Source organism: Talpa occidentalis, unplaced genomic scaffold (assembly GCF_014898055.3).
Source record: "Talpa occidentalis isolate TD23 unplaced genomic scaffold, MPIMG_talOcc4v2.1 talOcc4.4, whole genome shotgun sequence".
In the NCBI taxonomy this organism is placed as follows: Eukaryota; Metazoa; Chordata; class Mammalia; order Eulipotyphla; family Talpidae; genus Talpa; species Talpa occidentalis.
Window position 1 is genome coordinate 4132455 of NW_023604295.1, and position 19581 is coordinate 4152035.

The following is a 19581-nucleotide window of genomic DNA, read 5'->3' on the forward strand; positions in this document are numbered from 1 at the left end:
CTGCTCCCCTCAGCAGGGTATTTCAGTCAATCTGCCTGTTCTGTTCCCCACTCCGTCTCTGGTGAATCCTCTCACCCCCTGCACCTCTGGCCTGTACCTCCATTCTTGTATGCATAAATAAAGAAATCTTAAAAAAACAAAAAACAGTGCACCAAGAATATTTGTTCCTTCCTGAAAGAACCCACTAACTCCCACCGCGCAACAGGGCACAGTGTTCAGCCCCAGGGTGCCTTTTCTCACATCTACTATTTTTGAGACACATGACAGCACTGGTCCAGCAGCAAAGAGCCCAGAATCCTAGGCAGGGCACACTAGTGTGAAATTTCAGTTCCAAATTTACTATCCGTGTGGTCTTACGCACCTCATTTCTTGATAAAGACAACACGTCGACCTCAAAGGCCGCAGAGCTTTGGTATGTACTGACAACAGTTCTGCTCGGGACCGCTGCAGCGAGTGCAAAATGGAGCACGTGGAGCACAAAATGGCTCGTGGAGCACACGATGCTGCCTGAATGGCACAGAGACTCTGCAACTGAGGAGAACCAAGCTCAACATCGCCCCCCACCCCACCCCGGCCCCACCACCACCACACACAAAAGTTCCACTTCTGCTTCAGACAGCGGCAGAGATTCTCCTTTCCAGCGTCAGAATCAAAACTCTAGGCGTCATGTTAGAGCCTGGAGGCCACAGCCGCCACCCCAGCTTGCGACCTCTTCTCATTTCTGTTACCCCATGTCTCAACAGTAGCTTACTACAATAGATTCCAAGTAGCTCTATCTTTACTCTGCCCATTTGCAATCCCATATTTCTTCAAGATGACGAGAGCAAACTTTCCAGAATCCAAGTGTGAGCCCTCCACCCCCACTTAAACTTAAGTAGCGCCAGCCCTACCATGGCTTTGGACTCTGTCTTCCTCCATTACAGCAGGAGGGCCTTAACCACCCTACAGTACATGAATAATAAATATCTACTGGGTAAGTAAAAGGACAATGTTCCTATGAAGACTGTTGGGATAACTTCTAAACATTTCATTACTTATTGAAAAAATCCATTCAGTCAGTCAGTTCAGTTATGTGGAGAAACTGTCCAACTAAAAAGGGAAAAAAAAAAAAAAAACACATGTAGGAATTTATCCTAAGGAAGTAATTGATGATTATCAACTGCAAAAAGTTAGGGGAAAAAATGTTTACCCTGGTATTTGCAACAGCAAAATTTGGAAACCAAACTGTCAAATAATGGGGGGTTTGGGGGAAGACTTTAAATCCGCATATTCAAAACAAAAAACTGGGAAGACAGACAATACATAAATATATATGAAAAGAATGGAGGCCCTTGATAAACAAATAGCTCTTGTAAGTAAACAGTAAACAAATAGCTCTTATAAGTAAACAGTAAAAAGACTAAGACCCCCAAAAGGCAAATTACCACTCTTGGTCTGAGTTTCCTTGTCTATGAAGCAGAGAGAGCTATTATACTAACCTTATTCCCTTAGGTTTGCTATTAAGTATAAATGAAATATCACTAGTAAACACACAGACTGGAACTTGGTACATTAACACTTTAAAAATATTAGCTCCTGTGTCTATTATCATTATTATATACTATATTTAAGCTTATTTACTACAATATATAGAAAAAAGTGCCAAAGTCATTAGTATATAACTTAAACACCCATCATAAATTGAACATGCATGAGGGGGGAAAAGGTCATCATCCCAGAAGACCCCACACACCACTCACTGCAGGACTTTTTTTTAAGCTATTCACCACACCATCTGGCACAGCTCTTGGTGCCACAACCAGTTCCCCTCACTAGTGAAGTGAAGGAAAAATTAAGCTTCTGGCACTGGGTATAGAGTGTAGAGGTGTGGTTGCCACATGTTCGTTGTTTCCTTTCTTAGTTTTACTGCTGTATGTGAAATCCAGAAAGATATCCAAGTATAATTTCCTCCCACAATGCCAGTAAGTACTAAGTTACTCATTCTTTCCCTATGATAAAATAAGGAGACAAAACCAGTAAGGGAATTTCTTGTCAACCTGATTTTATACCTAAACAAGTCAGCATGGTTTTCTATTCTTTCTGAAGTTCCCACGTCCCCCTTTAAATCAAATGTTAACAAGAAAGGAATGTGCTTCATCCTATAATGAAGACAATGAAAAACTGTTCACATCAGACCCCCTTTGACCTATAAACAGCCATTCTGTATGCAGCATTCTGCATCTACCATGTTAGATGTAATCCTTTTCAACTAAAAGACTCAGCCATGATATTATTTTAGTCTATAAATGTATCACTAATTAATTTTGGTAATTTAATAATGAAATATTTAATTGAAAATTATCTTCAAAATCATTATTTGGAGCTCAATTTCAAAATACTATTTTAAATTGCAGCCAAATAGTGTAAAAGGCAGGTTAGCAAAAAGCATACATCCATGTTTTTACATCCTAAACTGCACAATTTTTTCAAATTTTTTAAAAGATGTTATTTATTTATTTATTTTAAATACAAGAGCTGGAGTACAGGCCAGAGGCGCGGGAGGGTGAGGATTCACCAGAGATAGAGCGGGGAGCACAACAGGCAGACAACCAAAATACACTGCTGAGGCGAGCAGCGGGCGCGACAGGAGAGGTCTGCCACACCATGTGGGAATCTTGCTGGCAGGCCAGGAATGAAACGCAGGCTGCAGACAGCTTCACAGCGCTGCACTCAACCCGCTGTGCCACCAGGGAGGCCCCACAGATTTTTTTAAACATGAGTGTGCTTCTGTAACTTTTTTAAAGTTTATAAAAATTTTACTGGTGAAGTTTCCTTAAGAAAAATGAAGTCACTTTCTCACGCCAGTCAAGTTACTAAAACTAAAGTAACTGAAGACCGTATTACAAGCAGTTTTAGCACTGACTTTACAGAGACACATCTTACGGGCAGGTCTCAGAGAAGGTAGCGGTGGGTACAAAGGGAAACATCAAACACAAAAGCCTGAGAGAAAATAACTGCCATTTATCTCAGATCTCATAAGGGACCCCCCCCCCCCACGCAGCTCTACTTACAGCTAACTTGGATTTCTTGATAGGAAACCATCCTTGTATTAATCCACATTAGGTTTTAAAGAGAAAGAATAATATTCAAGAACAAAAACAAATGAAAACACTGAAGTTAATTGGAACTACAGCATGCAAACACGCGATGGCGCTTCTCAGAGGAGACAAGCAAACTCATGTAGAAGGAACCTGCAAGGCCAGGAGAGACAAGACACACCAGCCAGGCAGGAGAAATGCCTTAAGGGAACAGCCTGCTGCACTTCCAAAGGTGCCAGGAATGAAGGAACCCAGTGGAGAAAGTACCCGAATGCGAGGCGCTAAGGAAGCATGGTCCCCTAGGCTGGCAGCCCCAGGAACAGTGCCTGGCAGGTGGTCTGCACGCCATGAATATTTGTTCAATGAAAGAAAAAACTCAATCCATGAGGAATATTTAAATATTGAAGTGGGTAAGAAAGGGAAGGAGAGAGCTGAAGGAAGGATGAAAGGAGTGTCTTTAAAATGAGGCTTTTGAGAGTCAGAAATAACTTATCACAGCACAACTGGGGTTGTTGCTTCATAGTCAATTTCTCTCACTCTTTCTCTCACCCAAGCACATAGCACAGAGCCTGGATTTACAGTATGTGTTAAATATATGCTGAAGTGAAACTGTGTCTAATTATCTAATGATAAGAACAAATGAACTGATTTCTTATTTCCCTCAAATTAGTGACCGACATGTATGCCCCGAGAATGTATGCGTGTACACACACACACACACACACACACACTTTAACCTACTAGCCAAACAGCACATTCAACTGTCTACAAACACAATGAAATTGCTCATAAAAAACTAAATTCTCAGTTTTTTCACTCTGAAATATTAATTAAATTTGTGTGTTAAGTGTTAAGAAACAGTTAGGAATAAAAATATGGATCTCTACAAGACTCCACTGTGACCACTTCACAGAGCTGGTACTGAACTCCCCGTGAACACCACAACCACTATCGCACTGACTAAAATATCTCAAGGAACTTCTCTGACACCGGGCAGCAAGCCACGCAGACAGGGCTCACTGAGGAAAGGGAGACACATGCAACGAGGTCTACAACCCCTCTGGCCGTCTGTCTGTGGACCATTTCAGTTACAAAGTAGGAAGGGGGTGTCTCGTTGAGCTGAGAAGACAGAGATGAGGATTCAGGCCTCCAGGGTGGATGGCATGTGTGGGGCAGGCAGCAGAAAGAGGGGAGCGACACGGAGGAGAGATCCATGAACTCATACGGAGGGCCCCTCGTGTCTCTAGTCAAACACTAAGCTGCACAAGTGCAGGGTGAAGGTCCTGGGGCCCAAAGGATGAATGCTAGGGAGAGCTGAACTGAACCACTCCCAGAACATGCAATGGATTGGGAGGCAGTAAGTTCCAGTCAGCAAGAGCAGAGAAACCCCAATAAATTCCACATTCAAGAGACCCCAGAAAATTCATGCGTTGGTAGAACTGTTTCCACATAAAACAATCCCTCTACCTACCCTAATAGAGACTGAAACAAACCTCAAAGTATCAAAAGGACCTGCAAGGAAATGAAGGGTCTGCCAGGACACAAATCAACACTTCTTAAATAAAATCCTGATGCTCAACAACCTAGAGTTCTTAGCGTCCATAACTGATCAAAAATCGGTCGGCACAGAAAAGGAAAATGTGGCCTTTATTGGGGGTGGGGAAGATCCATCTATAGACCCCAAAATGACCGAAAAAATGAAATTAGTGGCAAAAGATTTGTGTAATGCTTTAAAATATAAAGGCAAAACATGGACAAAATGAACAGAACTGCAAATCTTAATAAACGGAAACTATAAAAAAGTAACTGACGTTCTAGAAGTAAAAAAAAAAAACTGAAAAAACTCACTGAAGAATGAATAGCAGATTAGACATTGCAGGAAAAAAATTAGTGACTGTAAAACAAACCAATAAGTTAACATATAAAATATAATGAAAATATAAACCTATTGAAGAAAACTAAGCTTATATTCCTGTTTCAAGTAAGTACCAAAAGGGAATGAGAGAGAAACTGGGGAAAGAAATAACTATAGTATAGTTATGACTATTATATGAACATACAATAGTCAAAGGTTTTCCAACTTTACTGAAAAGTATCAAGCCACAGGGCCCAATGTCAATGAACTCCAAGAAAAAACACACAAACTGAAGCACTCAACCAAAGAGCTGGAAACCAATAAAGTGCAGGAGAACCACTAACACCAGAAACCACACATCCAGAAAACAATAGTGACACCTTTAAAAAATGATGAAAAAGATCTTTAACTAGCAATTTGTATCCAGGAAAAATATCCTTCAATAATGAAGACAAAATATTGTATGGAATAAAAGTGAGAATTCTGTCAACAGATCTGCCCTCAAAAAACGCTCACAAAAGGAAAGTGACGTAGGATACAAAAGGAGAGCCATGCGGAGGAGCAGAGCGCGCCAGTGACCGTAAACGCAGGCAAACAGTAAAGACACGTGTGAATACTGTTAAGACAACGGATTGTTTAAAGCAAAAACAATGTACTGTGGAGTTCATAGACTGCTATAAAAGCAAAACACATTAGCCGCAGCATGGACAGAGAGTTCAAATGGAACAAGAGTGTAATTTAAAGTTACGGACACACATAATAAGCCATTAAGCAACCAACCACTCAGGAAGACCAGACAGACATATGACAAACAACTAATGAACTACTAAGAGAGAAAGCACAATATTAACTGCATTTGAATAGTCTCGATATTTTTAGACTAGAATACAAATGCATGCATAGTATTTACTCTGTTTAATAAGCATAGATTACTTTTTATTTTCCCCCAAGAGATTTATTGCAGGGAGTTGATTGATTTATTGATTGATTGATTCAGATTTATTTATTTATACGAGCAGTGGTTATAGTCAGAAGTGCGGGAGGGTGAGAGAATTCACCAGAGCCAGAACGGGGAACAGAACGGGTAGACCGACAAAGAAATACACTGCTGAGAGGAGCAGTGGGCGCGGCAGGAGAGGTCTGACGCGCCATGAGGGACCCTCGCCAGTGGCTGGGGATTGAACCAGCACTGCAGAGGCTGCGGGCAGCTTCACAACCCAGCGCTCAACCGCTGCACCACCAGGGGCGGCCCAAGCATACATTACTTTTTGAGGTATTATTATACCACCCTCAGCAACAGATCACAGATATGCTTAGTTTACAGTAAATGAATCCTTAACTCTTCTGATTACAAAAGGCAAACCAAAGTGTCATACCTTAAATAAAATTTCAAGAACTTATTTTTAGAAACATCATCTGGGACACACAAACACACACACTTGCACGATTAAATTAGTCATCCAAGATACAGCTGATAGATTCCATAAATGATTATACTATACATAGCATAACATGAGGGTGGGTAAATTTGTATTTCCCCCAATAGTCTAAAAATATGATATTTTTAAAAAGTAACAACAAAGAAAGCTGATAATACTACCTGATATTACTACCTGATATTTTATGGATTTATCACTAGTCATGGAAATTCCAAATGGAGAAATATGTTTTTTCTTATAATATCCATAATATAAAAAACTTTAGTCAGTAATCGACACCTTAAATAAAAATTTTCTCATTTAGTAGGAAACGGGCATCTAGCAGCCTTTGAGTTCTAGTATCTGGGGAGCTAGGGAGGCAAAGACGGCTTGAAACAAAAAACAGGTGCAGATATAAGATGTCTCAACATTAAACCATTCAAGAGATCAAGTCTCACCAATTAAAGATGGGAGACTTTGGGCTTGCCCAGGTAGCTAGTCAGGGTGGCTCAGAAGCCAGCCCGCCTCCCGTCAGCACGGTCACTGCATGAACGCCCCGGAGACAGCCCACGGAGCTGCCTCACAGAGCTGGCTCCGGACGTGCACACACCCAGCCACAGCCGATGCCGCCTGCCTACTGGCTGAATGAGGACACGTAAAGCACAAGGACATTTACAAATTTATAAATATGAACCTGACATTAAGATTTAGAAATGCCAACACAAAACAGAAGATCATGAATATGCTGCAATAAATTACATATTCAAGCAGCTGATTTTTTTTTTAAAAGATTTATTTTATTTATACAAGAACCTGGGTACAGGCCAGATGCGCAGGAGAGTGAAAGGATTCACCAGAGACAGAGCGGGGAGCAGAACAGGCAGACTGAAGAAATACACTGCTGAGGGGAGCAGCGGGCAAGACAGGAGAGGTCTCATGTGGGTTGCCCCGAGGACGGCGGGGATTGAACCGCACTGCAGAGGCTGCGGACAGCTTCACAGCGCTGCACTCAACCACCTGCGCCACCAGGGAGGCCCTCAAGCTGCTGATTTTAGGTATGATTAACTGGTGATGGATTTTAAATGGTGGTGACAAAACTGGCAAAAAAACTAATGCTTTACTGGGAAATATATACACAAAGAAAAAAGCCACTAATATAATGGTTGTGTGTACAAAACATTACAAACGTGCTTTTGATGCAAGTAAGCAAATTTGAGAAAATACAATGAAAGAGTTCTTCGTGATTTTAGGTGCCTGAATCGGGCACCCCGTCTAATGTTCCCAGAGAAGAGTGGAAACCTGCTCTTACCATATACATTCTTGAATCCTCCCAGCCCATGCTCTGGGGGACAAGAGACAAGCTCATTTCTCGTGGTTTAATTTTAGATGCTGTTTCACTGTTCAGTGCTGCAGAGGGGCCAGCACAGCCCAGGCAGCAGGGCAACCGAGACAGGATGGCCACGGTGGTGTGTTCAGGCAGTACCGATGTCTTAAAACAGAGCGCAGCACATGAACACAGGCCCAAGTTACATAGATTTCTTTATGGCAGAGTATTAGAAGAACATAACTTATTCAGCAGGTAACTAACCAGGCTAAACTAGGTTCCTATAAAGAGAAAAAGCGACCACCACCAGGAGAACACACTTCCAGAAGGCCCACATGGGACAGTGGTGGTTACTCTATAAGGCAGCCAGGGCTGCACATTCCAGACAATGAGACAAGAACTGGTGTCGCGATGAGGCCTGGTGCGCTAAAAGGCCAGCCGCACGTTTTATTGAAGGACACTGCTTTCACTGCTGTCATCTGCCCATTGCTGAGTTTAACTTTCATAAATACACAAAGATGTCAAATGTCCTACAAAAATGAATTAAGTGATCCCCACCGACAAGCTATATTGGTTCTAATATCAGTGAACGGAGAGGTATCACTCAGATTAGTTGATCAGTCAGATCCTGAGAGTGTGGTGCAGTCTTTCGACAGTGACCATATAGTTCAAGGCCACCAGTCTGGATCTCAAAGCTGGCACTCATGCTAGTGTCAGTCAGAAGATGTGGCCTTACATGTGGCCTAGCCAACGCTGTTGCCTGAAATATGTCTAGAAGTAATTTACAGCACAAGAAACCATTACACCCCAAACTAACATCAAAAGTGCACTGTGAGTGCCACTTCCTGTTTTCACTCAGCAGATGACCTTCAGGTCAGTCTCATTTGTGGGACTATTCAGGGAACATGCTGGAACCATCTACACAGGGAACTGTGGGTCTCGAGCTGCTCTTCATCAACCAGGAAGCTTGGCTCTCCTGGGTCCTTCTTTCTATTGACATATCTCTGGGTCCTCTGGAATGTGCCAATTTAGCATATTCATTTACCAAACTGATGAAAGAAAAACACACTTGGAAAGTTCAGTGTATTGTATAGAAGACCCTAGAGTGGGGCTGAGCAACTCCTCACAAGGGCCGGGGTGCTGCACCTCCCCCTGCAGTGACCCTCAGGGCTAATGGCTCTTGCCATGGTCCCTGAGGTCCGGCGTGGGCAAGGAACCATGCGCGCAGGGGGAGAACAGCAAACTCCCTAAGATGCAGAGAAGCCGGATGCCTGCCAAGAGATAACGACCACCAGAAGCTGCCACAAAGATGATTAAAAGAAATGCTGACCACCTGGAACCTTATCTCGCTTTCTCAAGGCCCACAAACTTTATTCTGCTACAACTGTCTCTCTAAAATCTTTCCTTTTTCTGGTCATTGATTGCTAATTAAAAAACATACGTAATTTAATAATTAGGCTAATGCAAATGAAACATTACTCAACACTGTGTTGTAATAGAATTGTTGGTTTAATAATCTTTCTGTTATGTGCTTGACTTTAGTACCTTTGATATTAACTGCATTATAATGTAAATTCACCCATGACAATTAATTATGAGTAAACATGAGTAGGTAGTAGTAGTAAGTACAACAAGAATGTAATTATGTAGAACAAGAATATAAAGAGTTAATAGCCTGTCTACTTAGGAATGCGGCTAGGTCCAGATGTATTTTGGACATAAATCACTGCCCTGTCAATGATAAGCTAAACCTATGAGCAAGCTGATTTCTTTGATGTTCACTGTTCTATGCTTTTAGAAAACATATATATACTGAACACTGACTCAAATAAAGTTGCACTCAGATTTACACTTTCTTGAAGTGTGTCTGTTTGTCATTTCTTTAACCGAATCCCTGACCACCCTGCGCAGTCTCTCAACCCTGAGACGGCCTCATCGTCTACTGCTGTGCTGGTCCGCGGCACCAGGGTACCAGCACAGAGGCACTGTGGGGACAGTTTCCTCACACGGGGTATGACCCACAGTCTTGTCCAGTCATGCTAGGTTCAAAGTACTCTTTCCTTATAAAATGCCATGGGTTTGAAAGGTTACATAGATCCATGCCAAAGGACAGGAAAGGTTGTGCTCTGAAGTCTTTGTTCAGAGCTTTCTAAGTGACTCATTTTAGTAAACCATGGTTTAGACTCCAACTTTGTTCATTTTTCAAAAATCTACACAAAAATAGAGCAAAATACATTCATTTATCTAATAGTTTCTTAAATCTTATATACACACACACGTACATATAACGGATGTATGTGTACACACATATAAAACTTGAATATCCACTGTGGCTCCCTCACCTAACCCCACTGGCAGATTTTTCTTCAGATCTCTTGATCTTAAGCTTCTCAGGCCTAGCAACAGGTTAAAGCTGCCTTCCAGAAACCTCAAAGTACAGAAAGAAGTGATAAATTACAGCATACCTCAAAGCTCAACGTTACGACGCCATTAAACTGTCGACCACTGCTGGCAGACAGGCTCCACCCAGGGAAGAAGCCTTGGACACAGAAGAGCCAGGAACACAACACAGGCTGAACTGTCACCCGCCACAGGTGCCTTTACCTTCAACTAGGTGGCAACCAGGCCATTTTACAAAGTATCTGAACATGCTACTAAGTTTCAGACACTACTCTGCAAAGAAACCTGCTGCAGTCCCTGCCTGGCTTCCAGCCTCCTCCCAAAGTAGCCACAATAGCTGAGGGAAAAAACAAACTTTTTTTTTTTTAACTTTCCCCCCTTCCCATCCCAAGCATGAAAGGACTCCATACACGCTGCCCGCTCACTCCCAGTTCTAGCTGCACAGCTGTCAAACATACAAGATATTTTTAAATCCAGTTAATTACTGGATACCTATATTGAATTGCAGCATAATACTTAAAATTATCCAGTGAGGCAATCATTTGGCTTTGTGATTCCAATTAAAACAATGTATATTTACACAATTTTCCATTACAAAATGCCCAAAAGGCAAGATATTCATCTGACCAGAGACACTTTAAAAGTTAAGCATTGAGCAAATTGTTAACTGCTCAATCGTGGCTATAAAATTTAATAATATAAAAAAACTAACCTTTCGTTAAAAGTATATTTATGTAGCAAATAAAACACATCACCTTACAGCTCATAGTTAGTTTTTTTTAATCCCTATTGACCGAGAGAGTGGTTAAAATTTGCATCTTAGTTCTATACCAAAGGAAAACAGTCTGTGAGCTGTTATGTTAAAGTGTTAAACAAATACCCTTAAGATATATAGAAAACTGTTTCAGTACACAATTAGAAACACAAAGATGGGCCCCCAGCTTTTGGGAGGAAAAAAACAGGCAAGTCTCACAAACCAGAAATAAGTAAATGGGAAATCTTTCCAACTCACTAGAAGTCACAGAACCAACAATTAAAAAATGAGACTTGGGCCTCCCCGGTGGCGCAGCGGTTGAGCGCTGGGTTGCGAAGCTGCCCGCAGCCTCTGCAGTGCCGGTTCCATCCCCCGCTGCTCCCCGGCCATGGGAGGAGGGTCCCACATGGCGCGCAGACCTCTCCTGCCGCCCGCTGCTCCCCTCAGCAGTGTACTTCGGTCCTTCTGCCTGCTCTGCTCCCCGCTCTGGCTCTGGTGAATTCTCTCACCCTCCCGCGCTTCTGACTGTACCCAGTGCATGTATAAACAAAACAAACAAACAAATAAATAAATAAAAACATGCCTCTATTAAAAAAATAAATAAATAAATAAATAAATAAAAGATAAAAAATGAGACTTCACGTCCACCTCTCACAAACAAGTGCTTCCAAACCAGACAGAGCAGCCTCAAGAATAAGAGTCTGGGTGTAAAAGGTTTCTGTGGCCCTTGACCAGAATGCTCCATGAGTAGTTTCTCACAATTAAAGAAAAAGTAATAAAAAAATTAGTAACCACCTTTGCTGAACTCTACTCCACACCAAGGACTGCTCCCATGTGCCCTCAGACCCACAAAGCTTTAGTTATTAGGCAACAGGATCACAGCATTTGTTTTTCAGAGAAAGGGGTCCCCTGTGGCTCTTGTGTGGTAGCCCTTGGCTCTCACATCTACAAGGCTGGTCAGGGGTGAACCTCAGGTGCTCCATGTGCAGAATCCACCCTCTCCAGAACTCTGGGCCAGGCCTCTGAGACAGAAGGGGTGGGAGAGTGCTCAACAGACTTCCTGAAGGACAAGACTGTAGACTCCCTACAAAGGAGGAAGGAAGGGGGGTTGGGGGGGGGCAGGAGAAAGCTCCCTGGAGCTAATGCTCCTTCCCCAAAAAACAACACACTTGGTTCAGGTAACAGACACATGGGCGGCAGAGGACAAAGTGGAATCTCAAAAGGAATCCAGAACAAGAAGCAAACTGCACCTCAGGTGCTACAAAGGGCCTTAAAAAGAAAGCCCTATTGTAACATACAAATAGCCACGCACTTGGTGACAGCTCCAAACTCCTGTGGGAGACCAGACCAGGCAGTGAGCACCTCTGCCAGACCTCCACCTGCGGCGCCCTCCGGGGACAGCTCCCAAGGGAGGCTCCAACCCCTCGGGAACCTCAGCCTCAAACAAGCCTGCCCTGCTGCTCAGCCTGGATTCTTGCTTCTCTTTTAGTGGCAGGTCACTCTGTACCTCAACTTTGGCTGCAGCAAGGAACAGAGACAGAAGAGCAGGATGTGTACCCAAGAGTCTCAGCACCAGGCTGAAGATTTGTGCAAAAGGGTGGTGAGGGAATGTGGTGCCAGGGAAGGTGAGCTGGCAGGAGCGCACCACTCCAGCTGTGTTCTCAGTCATGGTGCCCACACTCTGCAATGTCTGCTGCCAATTCTGCCACTCACCGCCCAGCTAGCTACTCTGTGACTCTGGGTAAGCCCATCTGGGCGCCCCTCCCCTTCCACCTGAGAATGGGTTAGGAACAGAACTAGCACCACAGATTATTGTGAAAATTAAGGCCTGAATGTTAAAAATGGTGCCTGGCACATGTTAAGTGCTAGATGAATGTAGATTATTTCAGCTGATGGAATCAGAATTAAGGTGTAAAGCAGATGTAAGACAAGGGAGAAGCCACGAGCAGAGCACACCCAGGTTGCAACAGTCTGATCACAGAACTGAGAGAGTCTGAGGAGGAAACCGCTGGAGGAGACGGGGAAGGAGACACATGTACAAATAGCACGAGGGAAGCGCTACCAGGACCCATGAGCTGAGATATGAAAGGTGAGGAAAGCTGGAGTCTGGGTGAGCTGGAGAACAGCAGGGAAATGAAGTCAAAGGGCACCAAGCTGAGTGGGGATCACCTCCCTAAAGGTGCCATGATCTGAAGTTCAAAACTGCCTCTTAGTATGTTCTAGCTATTTCTATGTCCTCAAGCACAGAGCCACTGAAACTGCTGAAAACAGAAAGAGGAAAAGGTACAAAGACAGTAAGGGGGGAAGAAAGGGTGTGGCAGAGAAAATGAAAACCTACAGGGGTGGCCTTGGTCTGAAGCCTGTTGCCTGCCACACACACAGGGAGCACCCCCACCTGGGGCTTCTTCAAAGTCCACACCATTCTCTCCTCTCCACCTCCGAAGTGCTGTCCTGGAGGCCTCTGCTTTTGATGGGTGTAGCCTAAGCTACTCTGGCTGTCTGAGCAGGAGAAGAGTTCCAAAGTACTGAATGGGCCACCACAGTCACTTCTAGCTCTGACATTTTCATCCTCCATTAGGAATATCAAGCTGTCCCCCAAAGCAAGGAGCGCCCACATTTCCCAGGGAGGTTGGTACTGCACAGCCAGCGCTCTCTGAGATGCCAACTCAGCAGATTCCAAAGTCTGCTGTCCTCGCCAACATCAGTGCCTTCAGAGTTCCTTCGCCACCTGGGTCTCCCAGAGCACATCTTAACTTCTTTGTTGCTTTAGAAACACTTTTTCAAAAAATAAAAAAACAACACTTTTTCGATCCCTGTATGATACAATAATTGGATTCTCTTATCCCAGTAACAATTACTTAGGACAGCTGGTGCTTTTCCATTAATCCTATGAGTATATTCTTGATTTCTAATTATTACAATGCTTTTGCAAATGGTCTTTAAAAGTTTTATTTACATATCAACACCTGAAAATCTGTGTTAAATTTAGTTGTCTTGCTTTCTAGGGATTCATTACACCAAGACCACCACAGTATCCATGCTAATGAAGAGCGTTCCTCTGGGTCTACATGTCGTGCACAAACACAACTTTGCTGTTCCAAGTTCTGTAAAGTAACAGACAGCAGCTTGCACAACACAATAGATGATGCAAAGACTTCATGGTCTCAAATGCATAGGACTAAGGAGACAATTTTGGGAAAATAACCTCACTTTATATTTAGACACGGGTAATATGTAATATGAAATTCCCCCATATAATCAAGGTGCTAAAAATCAAACTTGATTCACTTTTAATACAGAAAATACCCTTTTCTATTCAAATGACACCAAATTAATTATGTCAAGAACACTCTTTTCCACTTCTCACCTAAAAAGAAAAGTTTCAATTTTTAAGTCACTTAGGAAAATACTTTTCAGATGTTTTAAAGAACCCTCAACTATCTAATACCTGAAATGAGGGGAGGGCCTAGTGATAACATAATTCGATTATGGTTAACGCTAAACTAGCTAGACTAGGTCCCTTAAGACTACACCTCGTCATAAGAGATGAGAAAGTGAAGCATCTCTCACCCCAAATCCTGGGCTGTCAACCCCATTTCCTCAGAGACCTTCCTCCTCCATCAATTAGACCATCTGTGTCCTGTTATCGTCCACCTCTCTCTTGGCCAATCTGTCATGAATGGCCCTTGGACAACAAACAAGTCAATGCAATAATGACGTAAGAAAATGCTTCTGTTCTGAAGAAAGTAAAATAGAAACGGGACAGGAGAAGTCTGACTCTCCTCCTGCCGACCCATGTAACAGAAGGCAACCAGCTTTCCCCTCCAGAACAAACCAGGGATGGTCAGGAGGGCCCACTGCACTGCACTGCAAGGAAGTAGGGTCTGCGCAGGAAAGCAGGGTGTGTCTCCTACCTGCCAGGCTGAGCACAGGGCAGGAGGCGGGCCAAATCTGACCTAGTTCTAGAATATAAAGAGCCCCCCCACCCCGGGGCTAGAGACCTCAGGGAATGATCACACTCGCACCTACATCCTCCCCCTCCATGTGTGAGAGAGAGAGAGAGAGAGAGAGAGAGAGAGAGAGAGAGAGAGACTGTGGCCTCAGGAATGTCTCACAGACATGTCCACTATTTCCATACTCCTGTCTGGACCTGTATTCAAAGAGCAGTCCGGGGGGAGTCTACCATAGCTACTCCTTACCTGGCCTCCTGACCTTCAGTCAATTCTCCACATGGCTGTCAAGACTTGCTTCCACAACAAAATCTCTAAATGATCATTTTCTGACATCCAGAGCCTCCAGGTTTGAGTGTCGGCATCTCTCCTGTCTCATCTCCCACCATTTCTTCCATCCTGTTCCCTCATACACAGCCTTTTCTTTCAGCAGTACAGGCAGCATCCAAGCAGAACTGATACCTCAGTCTCGATGCTACCGTGCTTTCCTTTTTCTAGCTTTCAGAAACCTCAAACTCCAATTTCGAGACCCAGACCTCATGCGTCTCCTCTAAAATCCTTCCAGAATCTCAGCATGAATTGCCCTCCACTCCACCTCCCCTTACCAGTCTGCTCTTCACACAGCAAGCACGTTTCTGCTGCAGTCATCAGTGCACCCTCACAATTAGTACCCTTGGGGAAAGGACTAGTTTTATTTGTCTTTGTGTTGTTATAACTACAATAATGGCTGACAGCAGACACTAGCTGTATGAATGGGTGAACAGAGCAGAGGGATCCAGATTCCCTGCCCACAGCACTCTCCTGGGGCCTGGAGGAGCAACTCCTCCAGAGCTGGGACACCACCTAGGCTGGACTGAAACTGTGCTAAATGGTTTCTCTGCTCACTCCCTCGACTACGCAGAGGGCCAGGGTGCTCCTCAGCTCTTTAATGTCAGCACATAAGGGCATTCGGTAAGCATTACCAGCGAGTGTGAGGATGAACAGATATTATCAAACATCAAGTTCCCCACCTCAATTTACAGAGGGGCAGCTGCAACCTGGGTTTAACAATATATCCAAAGGGGTCAGTGGTGCAGCCCAACCGGGCGCTGTCATGGGCCTCTCTCCACAACACGGGCCTACCTCTGACAGAGGGTCCTGAGCTAGGCATCTGGCACTTTTCGGTGGCTGAGAATCTAAACACCACCATGGTTAGTGGAAATCATGGAAGACAAATCAAGCCAGGCCTCCTCCCATCACAGGCAAACATGAACAAGAATTCCCTCTTCCTCATGTCTTGGTAACTAAGGCTTTTGCTGGTGACCTAATTTGGAACAGTTTAGAGCCTGAGGGGTCACTCCCGCATGGAGCAGGGAGAACAGCACACGTTCACCCCGGAGGAGAAGCAAAGCTCACACAGAAATGGCAGGAGAGGGCCCGTCGTCAGCTCAGCCCTGGCTGTGTGCTGCTTGCCACTTTGGATCCAATTTCTTTTTCTAGCAGTCTCCAACTTTCCAGTCAATTCTTCAGGCTAGTTTAGTTTTCCACTAAGCTCATTTTCTGCCAAAGTCAGCCAAGGATGTATGAGATGAGTGTCTGCCTGCTGTCTGTATCTCCCCCCCAACCCCACCGCAACTGTCATGCAAAATTAATAATGAGGGACCATCACCCCAGAAAAGAATCATGAGGGACTAGGGGGAGTAACTCAGCAGAAACATGGGGGAATGAGGAAAGGAATAATGAAATAAATTATGTAGAATAAGTCAACCTTTTCCTAATGATGATTATGGTGGGTGCATCTGCCACATGGACGATATTGCAGATTGATAGCCAACGGCATTTATTTTTCCTGACTGGGACAACCAGACATTTCCCAACTTTCCTGGAGGCTAGCATGGCCAGGCGACTGAGATCTGGCCAATGGAATGTCAATGGAAGTGACGTGGTGCCGCCAGCCTGAAACAGTGGTAGTCCCGTGTTGAGCCTCCACGCCCTTTACCAATGCAGTGACTGAACGCCGAGATCTAGGGTGACTCTGCACACCATGTGTGTGAGAGACAGGAAAGGGCCACAGTTGGGTCCCTGAGTAACTCTACAGAGCATAGCAGTCATACCCTGGTGTAGCAAGTCACTGGGCTCTTTCTTGAGCAAGAAATAAACTACCAACTAGACCCCTACAACACTGGGTACTTTTGTGAGACTAATTAGTCTACTGCAATGGATACAGAAATTCCTAGGTACCTAGAAAGTAAAATACTTAAAAGAAATGTTACCTTCCAGTTTGAAACACCATGACTTGTCTGCCACCTAGCATTAGTACGGATCTAGACTAAGTTGCTTCCTAAAAGAAAGGTGCATTTGGTTTTGAGAAGGTAGACATTTTCTTGAAGAAGTACAAAATAAGAGGGGGAAAAGCAAGATGGGAGAGCATTGATGTGAATTTTCAAATCAAATTAATCTAGTGTGTGTGTGTATACACATATATTTCCCTCCTTTGTTCAATATTTGAATTTTTTAAAAACTGTTATAAAAGTTTTTCCAGCATAAATCATGACCTATTCTAGGAAACACATTAAAAATATTCATTTTCACAGAAATTTTTTGGTTACAAACAGTGCTACCCACTATTTAATAGCTCGCTTGGGGAGCTTTCAAAAACAGAGATGACATCCCCAACTGCTAAAGATTCAGAATCACTTAGGTCTGAAATGGAAACCAGAAATTGGTACTTTTCAAAGATTTCCCAGGTGATTTGATTATGGGGCCCCTCCACAAGAACAAGAATTTTGATTATAATTCATAAGGTTTAAAATCACGATGATAGATACAAAGTGCTTCAATGTTTGGCAAAAAAGCAGTATTTTAAAAGTCTATGTCAACTTTTCAACTGACAGGGACTTCTATATAAAGTCTTCCTAAGAGATTTTACACGAATATTCTATGTAACAAACACTGAATCACACCCCTATTCTTTGTATTCTGAAGAACTAAGTCAACCAAGGGGCCACAATATGAAAAAAGACTATCAGAAATACAGATTTTTTTAAAGTTACTGCTTAGAAGGGAGTATTTAAATAGAGGGGTAAAATCCACCTTTTCAGCGCTCCTAATAACTAACACCTTTGAAGAACGGAGCTCCAAAAAAAATTGAAGCAACTTCACTGTCCATATTTACTATTACTTTGTAATTTCAATAAACATTTTAAAAATCACCACACTGTTCACACTTACTAGGAAACACCAAAAATAAATGCTCTTCTGAAAGCATAACAGCTCAAAGCAAAGCAAAGGTTAGTCACCTTTACCTTTTGAGTTACCAAGGTGACCCCACACCTAGCTCCTGGAAACCACACACTCCACCCCAAAGTTCCAATCACCTGTCATCTCCATTAGCTACTCCAATTAAGCTTTTTCTTTCTCTGAAGTCAAACTGTAGTTTTGAGTACTATGGCTGGTGAGGCCTTGAAAGGATCAACTCTCTTTTTCTTAAAGCCAGAGTGTCAGTATTTTGGGCTTTGTACAGCATGCAGCCTCTGTTGCAATTAATCAAGTCTGTCCTTAGAGCACAAAAGCAACCACAGGCAATAAACAGACCAGTGAGAGAGGCTGTGTGTTTGTAAAACAGAGGCAGCAAGCTGGAGTCAGGATCCTGAGACTTGAGAGACAGGAAGATTACTGTGAGGCACCCTATATGATCATGCATGTGCCTGCATACACATGTACATGTGTGCATGTATGACAGATCATTTTGAGTGTGTGTACATATATATGCATGCTTAGACACAGAAATCTTTCACATAGAACACATGTATGCCATATACCTGTAAATTTAAAACAATACATGGATCACATTAACCATTTTAGGTTTACGTATTTAGTTCTAGCATACATGTCTATCTCTTTCGCCTCCACTATTATATAACACAAGGTCCATAAAAATGCTGCTTCATCCCCTGACAATCTTTTATGAATGAGCACATATTGGCACTCAAAAAAACATCACTGCTGACTCAACTAACTCACCTTCACCTCATGAGACTTGAACTTAGATTAACAGAGGAGGGTTTACCAAAGAAGCCCCTTCTCCTGTTAGAGTGGAAGGACTATTAACACACAGACATGCTTCTACAGTTAGATGCACGTATCTGCCCCCTTCCACGCCATCACGGTCACTGGCAAGGCAGGAACCATGGCAAGACAAGGGACTCTCGGCAGGAATCGCATGCACCAGCGTCACCAAGGCAGCACTCAGGGAGTAGTCCTCTTGCTCATACTGGATAATGTGCTTCAATAGCAGGAAGTTGGGGTGCAGGCCAAGACTGCCCAGTTTTAATCTCCACAGAGCCTATGGCGCATATAAGTACTGAATAAATACTTCATGACAAAGAATAAACAGTGTCCAGCCTGCACTCTGCTAATTCAGAGTGACCATGACCTTCTCCAAAGCTCTGTTACCTTCCTAAAAAGTAGGGATAATAAATCATGCCAGTACCGAGTACAGTCACATGGGCGAAGGCAGGTGAACACACTACATGAATGCTAAGCCGCCACATAAATTCAAATATGAAAGACTGAAAGCTGCCTTCATGCTATGGGTATGCAAATGTCAGGACAGCAATATTTTAATACTTGAAAAGTCATACCAATTTTCCTATTAACTACTTTACTGAATAGAAAAATAATGTCAATTAAGATTTTTTTTAAATTTCCCCTATTGACCCTAACTAGGCTACTTTTATTTGTAAGCTTATTTAAACGCCACTTGTCAGCTTCATGTCCTGGTGCTGCCCATGCTGCGGTAGTGAGTAAGTGCACCTACTGTGA

The 19581-nt window shown here is 43.2% G+C and overlaps 1 protein-coding gene across 7 annotated transcripts in view; it reads right to left on the minus strand.

The window, feature by feature from the left end:
* Positions 1-19581, minus strand: part of DYRK1A (dual specificity tyrosine phosphorylation regulated kinase 1A) — a 122180-nt gene that overhangs the window by 38513 nt on the left and 64086 nt on the right. The window contains exon 1 of one of the 7 annotated variants that reach the window (XM_037524949.2): positions 362-492. The exons of the other annotated variants lie outside the window; for them this stretch is intronic. The gene's annotated coding sequence lies outside the window, so the exon portion shown is untranslated. Of the gene's footprint in view, positions 1-361; positions 493-19581 lie in introns of those variants that run through there. 7 annotated transcript variants of the gene reach the window in all.